The following is a 15,649-nucleotide window of genomic DNA, read 5'->3' as shown; positions in this document are numbered from 1 at the left end:
ATGCTCCTCTATAATATTTTTTACCCTTATGTTCAATTTTTGGAACTCCTCAATGTGCTCCATTATTGAACCCTTTTGTTTGAGACTTATCAATTGGCTAAAAAAGGTGTTGCATTTTGTATCCTCATAATATGCTGTCATTTCTTCCATAAAAATTGCCCAAGTGATAATTTGTTTACGAGAGCAAAGCCATTGATACCATACAAACTGACTTGGTTCCAAATATAAAGTTGCAATATGTACCTTTTTTGTGTTTTGCACATTATTGAGATCGAAAAATTGCTCCATCTGTAGTATCCATGTTGCGGGATCCTTGCCATCAAACTTCCTCATATCAATTTTTGGAATATGGTGGGTCTTCGATCCAACATTAGAGTCTATGAAATCATGATTAATATTTCTTTTGTTCTCATCATGAGTTTCCTTTACTACTCTTTCACAATTAGTGACCATTTCTTGTAGTAACTTATTCAAATTTATCTTCAATTCTTCCATCTTATCATCCATGGCATCCATCTTAACGTCCATGCCATTCATCTTAGCTTCCATGCCATTGATCTTAGTTTCCACACCATTCATCTTAGCTTCCACGCCATTCATCTTAGCTTCCACGCCCTTTATCTTAGATTCCACGCCATTTATCTTAGCTTTTGTTAGCTTTTGCGAGAGTGACATTTGTTTCACTTGGTCTTGTAATTTTGATATATCATGTAGCATTTCTTCCTCTTCTTCATGAGTCATGCTAGAGCTTTCAGGTTGTTTACTAGGTGCTTCCATTTTCTTTCTTCGGGGCATCAATTACTGATAATAATTCTTCACTATTCCCTTTGAATTCCTTCAAACTAATTTTTCAAACCAATCTTATGCAAATATTTAAAAAAATACACACCTTTTTTTCACTTTGTAGGCACTCGATATTGAATATGATTTATCTCTATAATTTTGGATATTTCAATTTTGAAATTATGACCTGCAGTAGCCCTCTATGTCCTCTTTCCAATGCCACCAGTCTGATCAAATTTAGATTCTCCAAGAAAGATTTATGCACAATCTCCCAAGATGACCTGATTATATACCTTTTCAAAAGAGTGAACTTGTATGAGGTGCCACGTGTCACTGTTTTGACCTTCGGGTCTAAAAACTATACACAGGAAACTACAGTCTGTCCTCTTTCTGTAACTTCTTACGAAATTTCAATCTGATGCTCAAAACAAAAGTTATGACGATTTTCCCAAGGTCACTTGTTTGGAATGTAATTCAGGAGTCTGCAAAAAGACCAACTTCCTCAGATCATATCTCCACAAATATAGTGCAAAAATCTCTAAAATTCGGATCCGAGGTTCAACGCGATTTCGTCTCAAATGGGTTTTTTTGTTCGCTTCTGAAACGTCGCATAAAAAGAGTTATAGCAAAATGCCAGGATGACCTATTTTGAGCAGCAAAAACCTAGAATCCAAAGCTCTGATACCAAATGTCATGAAACCAGCTCACAAAAAGATAGAAAAGATAGATCAATGCCTTAGAATTCAGCCTCTTCGAGGGGGAAACCTCCTTTACATTACATAAATGAACAATTCTTGGAAGATTCAAATGAAAAAACCTCCTCTCTATATATAGGAGTCTAAGGAGTCACAATATAACCAAGCTGACCTAACAATAATAATATAAAGGCACAAAAATAACAATAGAGGGATTCTATGGGGCACAACAATATTAATAAGGGATACAACTACAATAGTAATGGGGGAATCATTAGTATTATAGGGACCTAACAGATACATCTCTACTCCAAAGGATTCTTCATTATAAAATTCGCATCATCGGAAGAGAGGGACATTATCTTATAGGAAGGCCCATGGTTCTGGGGATCGACGAGGCTCTTCATCACTCAATGGTTTCCAGATTTTGATGCAAACACCATGATTTTATCAAGGATTTTGGTTTGGGTGAGGTTACATAACCTTCCCCTACACTTCTGCAATAATCAAGTGTTAGAAACCATTGGAAATATCTTAGGACAGTACATAAAGACCGATGAACAAAGGATGGAAGAACGAATATATACTTTCGCATGCATATGTGTGGAAGTGGATCTCAGTAAAGGCCTAACATATTGCATTCAATTGATACACAACAAGTAGAGCTGGACTCAAATCCTGGATTTCGAGAACACAGCGTTTAGATGCTGAATATGTCGCCAAACATGACACTTACAAAATACATGCCCTGCTGCCAAGAAATAACAACGAAGAAAGAATAAAACAAGGAAGCAACCAAAAGGATGGCAATTTCTAGCAAATGAATTAGATGAGGAAGAAGAAGAAGCAGAAAAGGAACTCATTCCAAATCAGGAAGAATAGCACATACAAGAAAACGAAGAAAAAGCCTAAACGACACATATAACAACAGAATTACAAGGCCCCTTAAATCAGCTAATCCGGATAACTGAAGCAAAGGACAATGGAGGAATAAAACATCAGCGTGCTTCCAATAACTCAGATTCAGACAAGGAAACCACAAGAATAGTGGAAAATCAACTAATTATCGTCTCATCTATGCCATCTCAAGGAGAATGGCGAAAGGTTGAAAAGAAGAAATGGAGAAAAGTCTAACTTTTCTCCTTATCTTTTAGTTAATTAGTTATGTATGAACTTAAGCTCATCAGTCTCTAACTAGATAAAGGACTTCTTATAAGTAGCTACAACATGTAGTTTTGTTTTCATTAATAAAATATATAATATATGTTAATTAAATTTATTATTTTCTTGAAATTGGTATCATATGAAATTTGCAATTCACACTTTGGCCTATTCATCATTGTGGTTTGTGACAAGGGAAATTATACCGATGGCGGTGAGGAAAGCTAACTTGCATCTAAAACCATTAAAATTCTTTAACTAGTCTACTTCTAAGAAACTTTTTGAAGATAATATCAAAATTACTACATGCCATAGATTCCACTTGTAACTGGCCATACATTTACTATAAAGAAAATAATTTGCTAAAACTAAAACATGAGCTAAGAAGACTAGACAAGCATCATTTGTCAAAAGATGTTACTAGGGCCAGGTCCTAAGCACTTGTGCCTGCTAGAGGTTTGAGGCCACACTAGAGGTGACCTTCTATATGTGCAAGGTGGGCATCGAGGTTGACCAAGTAGGAACGTTGGTGGCATTGGAATATTTGGATTTCATTAAGGCATGCAATGATTTTATTGTAGTCCTCGTACTTTTGTTTAAGCACCTAGCCAGGGAGCGTCTTCATTTTCCAATGGAGGGTGATGGAATTAAGGTATTGGCTACATCATCCCTTGATGTGCCCAAGGTCCAGAACCCAACTATCTATTGTAGTTTGAATCATATAATTAGAATATGCCTAGCAGTCATTAGTGGTTAAAGCTTCCAACTATTAGACTTTCATTTTGATTTCAAGTGGAGTAGAAGAGTGACATATATTGGTGGTCGTTTGGGCTTGAATCTAAACCTGAGGTCTGCCTGAAGGGCCACAACCTCCAAACTCCCTACGAGAGCACATGCGTTGGTGAGGAATGGTGTTTGGAAGAAAACAAGGCACAAGGATGAAGAACCCCTAAAGGAGGCGCAAACCAGTGAACCAAGCCAAATTAAACCAAGACAAAGAAGTAAGGAGCTTTATGTCGTATATATAAGCTAACTAAGGGATGGGGTGAGGCAATAGTGATGGAGGGGGTAGGTTCAAGGAGTAGCTTCAGGTGGGGGAAGTAAACCAAATTACCCAAAACACTCCAATGAGTTCAACACCACCAAGACACCCTAGAAGCCATAAACAGATTCTACCATGCAGATATAATCAAGTTGAAGAAGTTTCTAAGACTAGAGATAGGAGGATTTACACTTATGTTTATGACCCACCAGGATTTGGAGTGTTGCAAACAATGTGCTCCACTCCTATGGACACTACAAAGTCCCATTTTAGCAATTCCTTCTACCTCTCCCCAATTCCATACTCGATATTATATCTAAAGATGGTGTAGAAATTTGATAGAAATTTCAACTTCTCAAGAAATCAAATTGAAATCAGGAGACACAAATTCTACTCTACTAATCTGTAGAATGGACATCACAATTTAGAAAAACATGCATAGACATGCAACAATCAAAACCACAAGTACATAGTGATTTCTAGGGGAAACCAACTAGGAAAAACCCCTCAAGCCTCTTTGCATTAATCAGTTGAATAGAGAAACTATTACAATTGCATGCTCCAGCTCTGAGCACCACCTGCAAAAGAAAAATTGTTCTCTTTGTTGAATGAGAGCCTCTAGCCAACACTTAGCCAATTTCTACCTCCTCTAGCCTCTTATTTCCTTGCACAATTCTGAGCTAATTCGAGCTCCTAAACAATAGGGAAGTCCCTATTTCCTTGCGTAATTCCCAAGTAATTGATCTCCTAACTGCATGCAAAACTTTTACACTCAATTAGAATACAATTAATGTTACACTAGCCTTTGTCTCCCCACTCCAGCTAAGAAATCCAAATTCCATGCATGTCTGAGCTATTTTGGGTTGATTGATTAGTTAACTGACAGATCTCTGAGTTAGATTGTTGTCTCAATGCACAACTGACCTTCAACTGACTCTATTAATTGTTAGAGGTTAGTTAACTGAGTAAAATTGAAAATAACTTAACTAGATTGCTAAAATTTAGTGGTCAACACATGCATGACTGAAATCCAACCCACTAACTCGAATTTGTTGATCTAACTGAGTGACAAGAGCCATGTCACACTAGGTAACTTCTTCCAAGTTGTCCTGTTGATGTGGAATTTCATTTTACTCAATTTGACTAAGGCTAAAGTCAATTTGAGCCTTTCTTGCTACACTTTCTAACACTCCCTCTTAGCAAGAAATGGATTTTTCACCTCCCCTATCTTGCACCTATGGAATTCGAATTTACCTCTTGACAATGCCTTTGTCAAGATGTTAGAATCTTGCTCCTTAGTTGGAATGTATTGTAGCAACATAATTCTCCTCTGCACACAGTCCCACAAATGATGATGCCATGTATCAATATGCTTGGAACTATCAAGAAATACTGGATTCTTAGAGAGCTTAATGCAATTATGATTATCACAATATATCATTGTCAGATCCATCTCCTGACTAAAAAGACCCTCAAGTATTTTTCTCATCCATATGGCCTCACATGATGCTTTACTTGTAGCCATGTATTTAACCTCTGTTGAGTTGGATAACACATACCTCTACTTCCTATTTGTTATAGACATTTTTGTGCCTTACAGCATGAAGCATGAAATGTCAATAATCTAAGGGATCCAAAGTCCCTAAACATGTTGTTCCTACCCCTAGAGGAACAAGGTCAGCAAACCACAGCACTGAAAATCAGCTCTCCACCTGAAAACACTCAAAAACAAGCTATTTCTAGATCATGTCAGCTGCTCCACTGAGCATCTGCGCTGAATGTCAACTGCTCCACTCTGTACCTGCGCTGAATGTCAAAAGCAATGAAGGCTACCTGCGCTGGGCGAGATTGGCCAAGTGGCACAGTCATTCTGCAAGGTGTCAATTGCCCAGGAAGCTTCCAAACTGACACTTGGGTCAAGGAATTCGCCTTGTGATGAGTAAGAGGGTCTTGATCTCCAAGTGGAAGCAAGAATCTCCAAGTGGACTCAAGAAATGAAGTATAACTGAAGTGGGAGAGGACACTAGTCAGCTTCATGCAAGCCTCAAGCTGACTCATCCTTTCTCCAAATCTCCTATATATAGAGCTCTCTCATGAGGTCTAAGGAGGCTGGAATTTTGTGAATGTAAGGAAGTGCTGTTGGTTTGTGCATAGAACTATTGGGTGATTGCTTTGAAGGAGGTGAAGAGGAGATTTCTTTCTGCTGGGAGGTGTTGCTGGATTGGGCCTCTTATGGTTGTAACACTCTCAAAACTTTACTTCTTCCATTAATAAAGCATTTGAGGTTCTTCTATATGCATGTGTCTTAATGGTGTATTGATGCTTGTATATTTGATTTATTCTAATCCTTGAATCAATTATGGATGTATGCTTCTTGTAGTTTCCCTTTCTTGTGCTTTTGCAGGATCTTTGTGTAGTTGGGCCAGTGAAAGAGCAAGGAGCTGGGAGCAAGAAGCAAAGAGGGAAGATTGGATCAACCATTAGCGGAAGACAATGGTTAGTGGATCCCTTTCTCCTCTCTCTTACATCTCATAAAGAAGTAATCTTGAGTAGTTTTGTATTCACTTGTTGCTGAGGTACTATCACCCTTAGAGTGGGATAGGGTCATTCCGCATTGGATACTTTTCCCTACAACAAATTGGCGACCCCACTGGGGATCGTATCTTGTTGGTTGTTTGTGTTTTTGCTATTCATTTCATAAACAAAGGGAGTACCGAATCGAACTGTGTTTGAATCCTTCAAATACAAAGTAGAGGGCAGCTATTCTAGCTCAGTTTCTGGGCAAGTTTATGATTTGAAGAGCTGATCCACAAGGACTCTAATAAACTCGTAGTGATAGCTTTTCATCCTCCTTGTCATCCCTTAGTGTGTCCTTGACTGATAGCTTCTGATTTGAGCAAAAACTGTGATTTTTTGAGCAATCTGTGACCCGGAAACCGAGCAAAAACTGTGATTTTTTGAGCAATCTGTGACCCGGAAACCACCAGAAACGAAAGTTTCATTCTTCAGTGCAGGTTGTACAAAGGCTGTCTGCATTTCAGTGCAGTTCCCGAAGGGGCTACCTACGCTGAAGGTCAAACAGGCAGTGTTCCACCTGCGCTGGACCAGTCCTGCCTTGTGCTGCTGGGGTTTCTTGCTGTTTCTTGCCCTGTTTTCACTCTTGTTTTTGTTGTTTGTTACCAGTCAGTGGGCCTATCTGAAACCAACTTTCCTTGTCACTATTCCGCCTCGGTTGTATAAAGAAACTTTGTTTGTTCTTTGTGTATTTCTTATGCATTTACAGTTTCCCATAACGAAAGTGAACTAGTCTTGTTGTGGCCTCTTAGATCTAGACCTGTGATAAAGTGTCGTATTGATCTTAAGAGTTAGTTTGTTTGCTGTTCATAGCTGATTGAGCTTTTGCTTTCGTCATTTGGTTTGATTTTATATATTTCTAGTGTCGAAACAAGTAAATCTTAAGGTGTCTTTTGATTTTGGACAAGCTTGTTTGCTTTCACTTGAAATTGAATTCAAAATTATACAACAGCTTTCTTTTTGCATTTCACCAACATTAAGAAAGAGAAAAGAAATACTTGCATTGTGCATGTGCATTATGACAGCTTGCATGTTGATTTAGGAAAAAGTGCATTAGTGTGTGCTCTATGATCTGTGTGAAAAGATGTTGTCTTTCTTTTCCCTCAGTAGTTAAGATTTTCAAAGTTGAAAGATTGAAAAGCTTGCTTATCATCTTAGACTGCATTTAGGAGTGTTACTATACATCTCGTGGTGATCCATAAAGGCAAACTGCTAAACAATATCAACATTAAAATGAATTGAATTTACATAACAACGCATTGAAACATAACGCAAACACATAGAGGTCTAAGCTAGAGACGTGTTCCAGCGTCGTTAAACGTGATATCTTAGCGTTGAGTGGTTGGGTGATTCCTCCACGGTGAAGCGATAAGTATCAATACGGACTTGTGCTCCCACGTACTGTCGCGTATATATTGGGAGACCCCTATAGGATCAAAGCCTTTATCCAATAGGAAACCGTGTCGGCCGCCCTACTGATCGCAATGTAGTGAACACAGCATTCACGAAGATCGACCACCCGTACCGTAAAACGTATTCTGTGGTTTTGCGAAAAGTTTGGCACACCCTCTGCCTAGAACTCCAGAGCAGTTTCTTTTGGCCTTTTTCAAACTCTATAACTGAAAAAGTCCATCCGAGCATTTGTCACTTCGGGCTCGTTAAAACATCGAAGGAGACTAGAGTCATCTTTAGCTTTTTCTCGACTCTTAAAAAGTGAAAAAGCAAGTTGTGTCTAAAGCGTCGTTATAAAATTCATTTTAAACGGAACATAATCACCTCTTATTCCTACGTTGATCTTTAGGTTGAGAACATGGAACGCCCCAACCAAGGAACTCCACATGATGGAAATCCTAGTCCTTTCTCCTCTTGGGGAGAAGTTGGTGCGCCCCACATGGCCACATTGTCGCTTCCAGGACTGACAATTGGCCTGCCTATTTGGCTATTCTCAACTAATGTAGTTCAGACCACCATGGTTCCTGAGCAGTCGAGTCAACAGTTAGATCAGTCTAGAGCTGCCCACCAGCCTTCTACTTCTTATAACTCTTCCTCTAATCCTTCATCTTCACAAGGTGGGGCTGGCAAAAGCCAAGCTCCCATGGAGAAGAAGGAGAAGAAGAAGAAGGAGAAGAAGAAGAAGGAGCCTAAGGCGCCTGGGGGCAAGCAAAAGACATCTGACAAAAATCCACACACAGCACAGACCGGGCCTAAATCGCCATGTGTCATATGTAGAGGAGACCACTTCCATAGAGATTGTCCCTGTATTCCCCGGATACTAAGGGACTGGTCCCCTCGGTTGCACAATTCGGGAGCGTCAACCTCTGATAGTCAGGTTGAATGCTTACCGTCAACCAGCGAAAGTGAAGGTTCAAGACGAAGAGGGGGAGTAAGATCCCCCTGCAAACTGTGTGAAGGCGGTCACGCCATCCATCGTTGTCCCTTCTTAGACGAAGCGAAGAGAGTTTTGGAAGATTGTCCGGTTTCACCGGTAATGCTTCCTCCTGGATACAAAAAACTCGTGCCGAGTCCTTCGTTGGTTGAAAATACAGCTGGCCTACTCAAGTGGTCAGCTGAAGCGTCAGTCATTGAAAATGAACCTACTGAATCCAGACCAGACGAAAGTCTAAAGGTCGATACGGCAGTTGACCCGGTTCTTCCTTCAGAGGTTTCATCCTCAAATGACACCGTCACTGAAGATTCATCTTCAAATAACACCCTCACTGAAGAGAATAAGGATGACACCATCCAGATTCTTTTCATCAACACAGATTCTGATGAGCTTCAGGGAAATGCGCCCATTCCTTTATCGCAGGAAGGAACATCGTCAGGATCGTATCCGGCCGTGTATTCGGTCCCACCACCAAGCAACTGGTTGTGTCCTTTGATTGGAACCAACTAGGCAGACCCCGGTTACCAGCCAGTATACCATTCAGAATCATAGTCCAAATTTACAGAATGGTGATGGCTGGAACTATCATTGATGAAGGGGCATCTGTGAGTATCCTTTCCTCTATTGCTTGGAAAGCACTGGGTTCCCCAGAGCTTTTTCCTGAGATGAGAAATCTCTCGGGTTTCGATAAAGGAACCAGTCGACCATTAGGGATCCTCCCCAATGTGCCTGTTACATTGAAAGGGAAGACCGTTCAAATGAACGTGATGGTCGTTCAAGGACCCTTGGATTATAACCTACTCCTTGGACGAGACTATATATATTGCATGGGAGCTATAGTCTCCTCACTCTTTAGAGTAATGTGTTTTCCACACGAAGGAAAGGTGGTCAAGCTCGTAGACCAACTTTCATTTCCGGGATCACGCATCGCAAATAGTCAAATACCAACCCTCAATGGTCTATTCACCCAAGAAATGTCTCCACCCCCAGTCCTCCTTCCCGATGAGTGCGAGTGATTCAGAAAGATGGGACTGGAACCCAGGGGGTATGCATCCTGGTCTGCTTCGGGCAGAGGAAACCTTGGGTATGAAGTAGAATTTCCGCGAAGGAATATGACTAGTCCGTACCCTGTCCGTGGAAGGAAGAGGGGTTGTTCTAGAACAGGATTCCTTTGTCAAAGTTATGTGTTTGATGATTTCTAGTCATTCACCTTTATCTAAACAGGTAGGCTACCAAAGAAAGAGATTCTTTTGCGGCAGCAAATTGTAACCATCTTTGGGTAAAAGGCAAGCCTCACCCATTAAAACTAATGTTTTAGAGGATAAGTAGGGGCAGCCTCCAAAGAAAGAGATTCCTTTGCTTCAACAAATAGTAACCACCTTTGAGTAACCTAATGATAGACATCGCTGAAGAAAGAGTTTCATTTGCGGCAGCAAATAAAACCATTTTTTTGGATAACCTGAAAGAGGCAAGCCTCACCCTTTAAAACAAATGTTTTATCGGATAAGTAGGGGCAGCCTTGAAATTGTACTTTATACCTGGGGGCATGCAAACCTTTCGGAGTGTAAGCAAAGAGTGGTCATTGATCGTTTCCTAACTTACATAAAGAAAGGATGTGGGGCAAAGGTCAAAAATTGCCAAATTAGGAGCATAGCTTCGTGAGATAAAGCTCCATAAAAAATAGCTATCTCACAGGAGACATTCTTATCTTATGACTGGTATAATCGAGCAGTTTTACCGCGGAATTTATGCTCGTTAAAAAATAGAAAAGCGAGATCCGAGCAGTTTTAGCGTCATAGTTCATGCTCGTTAAAAAATAAACATAAGCTTTTGAGCAGTGTTTTGGCGCATTCAAGCTCTTTAAAAAATGAACCCAGTACCGGTAAATAACCATTGTGATCGTAAATTTATTAGCCATAAAAGCCTTGGTCGTGTTTTGCACTTGCCACCTCCATTTCATTTGGCCAATCGTTCACCTCCATATGATTGTTTACCCATTTTGAGGAACAGCTGCGAAGAGTGATTTCACTTAGCCATCCTTGTGACACTGCCGTGATTGGAAAATTCCAACCTGTACCTGGAATCTGCTGCTATCCCTGTTCATCACTCGTTCCTCAAAAGACGAGTCTTCTTTGAGCTCTTTTCTCCTGACTCGTAAAAAATGAAAAGTTTGCCGAGTTTTGGCCTTCCAGCTCGTTAAAGTGACCGGAAGAGCTATCCCTCCTCTAGATTTTAATCTTTTTGGACCTGAGGGATTATTGCACAAAAAGGTCGAGCGCTTGTTTTATTCGGCTCGTTAAAGTAATCGAAAACTCATCCCTTCTGTATTGTTTTATACTTTTTCGGACTTAAGGGATTAGATGACGAAAAAGGAATTTTGGAGTTGACTTTCTGTACCTTTTCAGACTCTCTAAAAATGAAAAGGACCGAGTTTTCTTTGTCGTTAGACTCGTTAAAATGATTAAATAGCGACAAACTTGTCTTTAGACGAGAACGAGTTTCCCTATCGCTAAGCTCGTTAAAACATAGCGATGGGCTTGCCCGAAGGGCAGGTTATAGAACAAGCATATGTTATCCTCCTCAAGCTTGACAAAAATAAAGAGGTACTGGTCAGAAATGACTGGGGAAAAATTGGGAGAACCTCAAAGCTTTAATGGTAGCAAGTCGCTCTTGAACATGACACTTTGTCCTCCGTATCACATCGGGTTGGGTTGTTTCATTCACCGGTCTCATCACCATGGTCCTCGCCAAACCATCCACATTTGGGGTAATGCTACCGATCCATCACATCAGTGTCGTTATATGTTCAAGAGATGTTGTTCAGAAAGAGTCAACCGTGTCCCATCCACTGCCATACATTATCCTTCATCCACCCATGATTGCCACCCTGAATCATATTTCACAGATTGTTTTCACCTCCACTAAAATCATTAGCTCCGTTCCGTGTCATTGATGTGGGATTCATTAAGGCCCTCCTTTGACGGATCGCTTCTTGTCGACTTCAGCTCATTATCCAAGAAGTTGATCTAGGAACAACCCCTCAGTACTTTGAAGCTTGCATGCCTCAATGGCAAGTTTCTCACTTCCGGTGACAGGTATACATCAATGACCTTCGACCAGAAGATTTTGCGTGGTGTTCGACGCCAAGTCCTTTATTCACACCACGTGAATTGTACTGCAGTACCTTGAGGGTCATTGTCATTATTGGTGATTCCTCTCGCGCTTGTTAACGGTTTACATTATTGACCGGTAATCAAGCGATGTCTTTCCATGTTCGACTTCAGTGCAATTCTCACATGGATCGACTTGTACTTTGAGTGAAGATCGAACGAGTTTGAAGACCCCGGATCTAGTTTCATCCATCCGGGCTGCGATATATATTCAGGAAATATAAAGACATTTATTATGTACGTCATTGCAGCAGATGATCATCCTACTCAAAGGATGATAATTTCAGCATAGAATTATCAGTCTACCATCAGACGATCGTCTGTTCTATGTACCAAAATGAATTTATAAAGCTGAGCATGGGAATGCCCGCCTCAGCTAGATCATGAAAGCAGAATGAAAAATAATGTATTGTATTGTATCTTATTGCAGGGCACCTCTCAGCGATTGAATGAACTTCGGATCCTCCTGATAAAGCATTTCACCCGATAAACGACCTCATACTTTAGGGGGCAACTGTTATAGACATTTTTGTGCCTTACAGCATGAAGCATGAAATGTCAATAATCTAAGGGATCCAAAGTCCCTAAACATGTTGTTCCTACCCCTAGAGGAACAAGGTCAGCAAACCACAGCACTGAAAATCAGTTCTCCACCTGAAAACACTCAAAAACAAGCTATTTCTGGATCATGTCAGCTGCTCCACTGAGCATCTGCACTGAATGTCAACTGCTCCACTCTGTACCTGCGCTGAATGTCAAAAGCAATGAAGGCTACCTACGCTGGGCGAGATTGGCCAAGTGGCACAGTCATTCTGCAAGGTGTCAATTGCCCAGGAAGCTTCCAAACTGACACTTGGGTCAAGGAATTCGCCTTGTGATGAGTAAGAGGGTCTTGATCTCCAAGTGGAAGCAAGAATCTCCAAGTGGACTCAAGAACTGAAGTATAACTGAAGTGGGAGAGGACACTAGTCAGCTTCATGCCAGCCTCAAGCTGACTCATCCTTTCTCCAAATCTCCTATATATAGAGCTCTCTCATGAGGTCTAAGGAGGCTGGAATTTTGTGAATGTAAGGAAGTGCTGTTGGTTTGTGCATAGAACTATTGGGTGATTGCTTTGAAGGAGGTGAAGAGGAGATTTCTTTCTGCTGGGAGGTGTTGCTGGATTGGGCCTCTTATGGTTGTAACACTCTCAGAACTTTACTTCTTCCATTAATAAAGCATTTGAGGTTCTTCTATATGCATGTGTCTTAATGGTGTATTGATGCTTGTATATTTGATTTATTCTAATCCTTGAATCAATTATGGATGTATGCTTCTTGTAGTTTCCCTTTCTTGTGCTTTTGCAGGATCTTTGTGTAGCTGGGCCAGTGAAAGAGCAAGGAGCTGGGAGCAAGCAGCAAAGAGGGAAGATTGGATCAACCATTAGCGGAAGACAACGGTTAGTGGATCCCTTTCTCCTCTCTCTTACATCTCATAAAGAAGTAATCTTGAGTAGTTTTGTATTCAGTTGTTGCTGAGGTACTATCACCCTTAGAGTGGGATAGGGTCATTCCGCATTGGATACTTTTCCCTACAACACTATTGTACCAAGAAATAGTTGTGGACCCAACACTAAAGATAGCACCTGAAGTACTTTTCTTGTCTGATGGACTCCCTACCCAATATACATTGGTGAAGCCTTGGAGATTCACTCCCTTTGTCCTCTTGTACCATAATCCATACTCAGTAGTGCCTCTGATGTACCATAACACATGATTTGTTGCCTTCCAATACATCTTGGTATGCCTCACTGTAGCTTAACTAAGTTGGTTTACTGCATAACGCATGTCAGGTCTTTTTTTCACAAGATACATCAAATACCCCACAAGCTGCCTATAAATGGTAGCATAAACCTCTTCACTTGAAGTGGTGTTCTCCTTCCTCCAGTTTGTAGCTATAGGTGTGTCCATATGCTTGCAATTCTCCATGTGAAATATCTGAAGTATTTCACAGGAATACTTCCCTTGAGGAACAAACAATTCACCATCACCTTGCCATACTTCTAGCCCGAGGAAGTAATGCATTAATCCCATGTCTTTCATCTCAAATTCCCTTGCAATATCCTCTTTGTAAGAGCGGATCAACTTCTCATCACCTGTCAATATTAAATCATCAACATAAAAGACAAGAATAAGCTACTTATCATCTACCATAATGTGATAGAGGTTCACATGTGCTTCCCTTTTGGTGAATCCCAATCCACTGAGATAATTGTCAATTAAGGTATACCATGCTTGGGGCACCTATTTGAGACCATACAATGATCTCCTGAGTCTGCACATATGTGACCCTTGATCATATGTCTCAAATCCTTATTGTTGTTGTATATAAATTTCCTCTTCAACAACACCATTGAGAAAGGTGGTCGTAACAGCCATCTAGTGGATCTTCCACCCCATTTGTGCAACTAATGGAAGAATTGATATAATGGAGGAATACCTTTCCATAAGGGAAATTGTTTCCTCGTAATCAACTCCCTCTACCTGAGAAAATCCTTTGGCCACAAATCTAGCCTTGTACTTCTTGATGCTTCCATCAGTTGCATGCTTTACTTTGTAGATCCATCTAAAACCAACCATTGATTTCCCTTCTAGTATCGGCACCACTTCCCATACACTTTTCTTCATGACGGATTCATATTCTTCCACCATGTCATCAAGCCAAACATGTTAAGAAACTGCTTCCTCAAATGAAGAAGGATCTGACTCAGTGAGCTTTGTCATGAGAGCCATGTAACTAGTGTACCTCTCAGGTTGCCTCCTTTGTTTGTGCTATGATGTAGGAGCTCCCAAATTCTCTACAATAATCTATCAACTTCTTTGGTTCTCTTTCTCTCTTCTATGTATGTTTCTGGTTGAATGGGTGTCTCCACTCATCCTCCTCTCTACTCCATTTTTGGATGCTCCAAAACTTCATGAAGTTCATCCCGAGGCTCCTCCTTTGGAGGTAGAATATCCTACTTGGGTGGGATACTCATCTCTCGTTCCATAGAGAATATCATAGACTTATCCTCATCAAACTTGAAATCTATCCTCACCAATGTCATCCTCAGTGAACGTAAATATACCTAGTAATTGTGTGGAGTTTAGGTGTATCCTACAAAAAATCCCAACTTTGTTGTAGGCTCAAGTTTCTACTTCAAATCCTTGTAGACATGACAATAAACTGAAGTTCCAAAAATTTTGAAATGAGACACATCAAGCTTTCTCCCAAAGAAAGCTTCCTCTGGTGTGATCATACCATGTATTCTATGAGGACTCTGGTTCTACAAGTAAATTTTTGTGTTACATGTTTCTACCCATAGATGCAATGGCAACCCTTGATCATGTAGCATATCTCTTGCAGGTCCAACTATGCTCATGTTCTTCATCTCAGCTACCCCATTCTACAGTGGGTTATGGGGTGTTATAAGTTCTCTTCAAATACCTTCTTTGGCACAAAAATCCTTTATGGCATTTGAAACAAACTCACCTCCATTGTCGCTCCTGACAGTTTTCACCTTCTTCCCAGTGTCCTTCTCAAATAATGCCTTAAATTCAACAAATTTGGAAAACACTTCATCTATTTTCCTCATGAAGAAAATCCAATATTTTCTAGAAAATCATCAATAAAAATTACATAATACTTATGTTTTGTTGTGGAGGTTGTAGAGAAGGGTCTACAAACATCAAAGTGAACTCACTCCAAGATTGCATCTTCTCTGTTATCTCTGCCATGGAAGGTGGATTTGACATATTTCCCCAATGCGCAACCCTTGTAGACATCATGTTGGTCAAGGGAGACTTTAGGGAGACCAGTG

The sequence above is a fragment of the Pinus tabuliformis genome, chromosome 8 (genome assembly GCF_031772625.1).
Source record: "Pinus tabuliformis cultivar Carrire ecotype Pingquan chromosome 8, CPIR1, whole genome shotgun sequence".
In the NCBI taxonomy this organism is placed as follows: domain Eukaryota; kingdom Viridiplantae; phylum Streptophyta; class Pinopsida; order Pinales; family Pinaceae; genus Pinus; species Pinus tabuliformis.
This window is presented reverse-complemented; position numbering follows the sequence as displayed.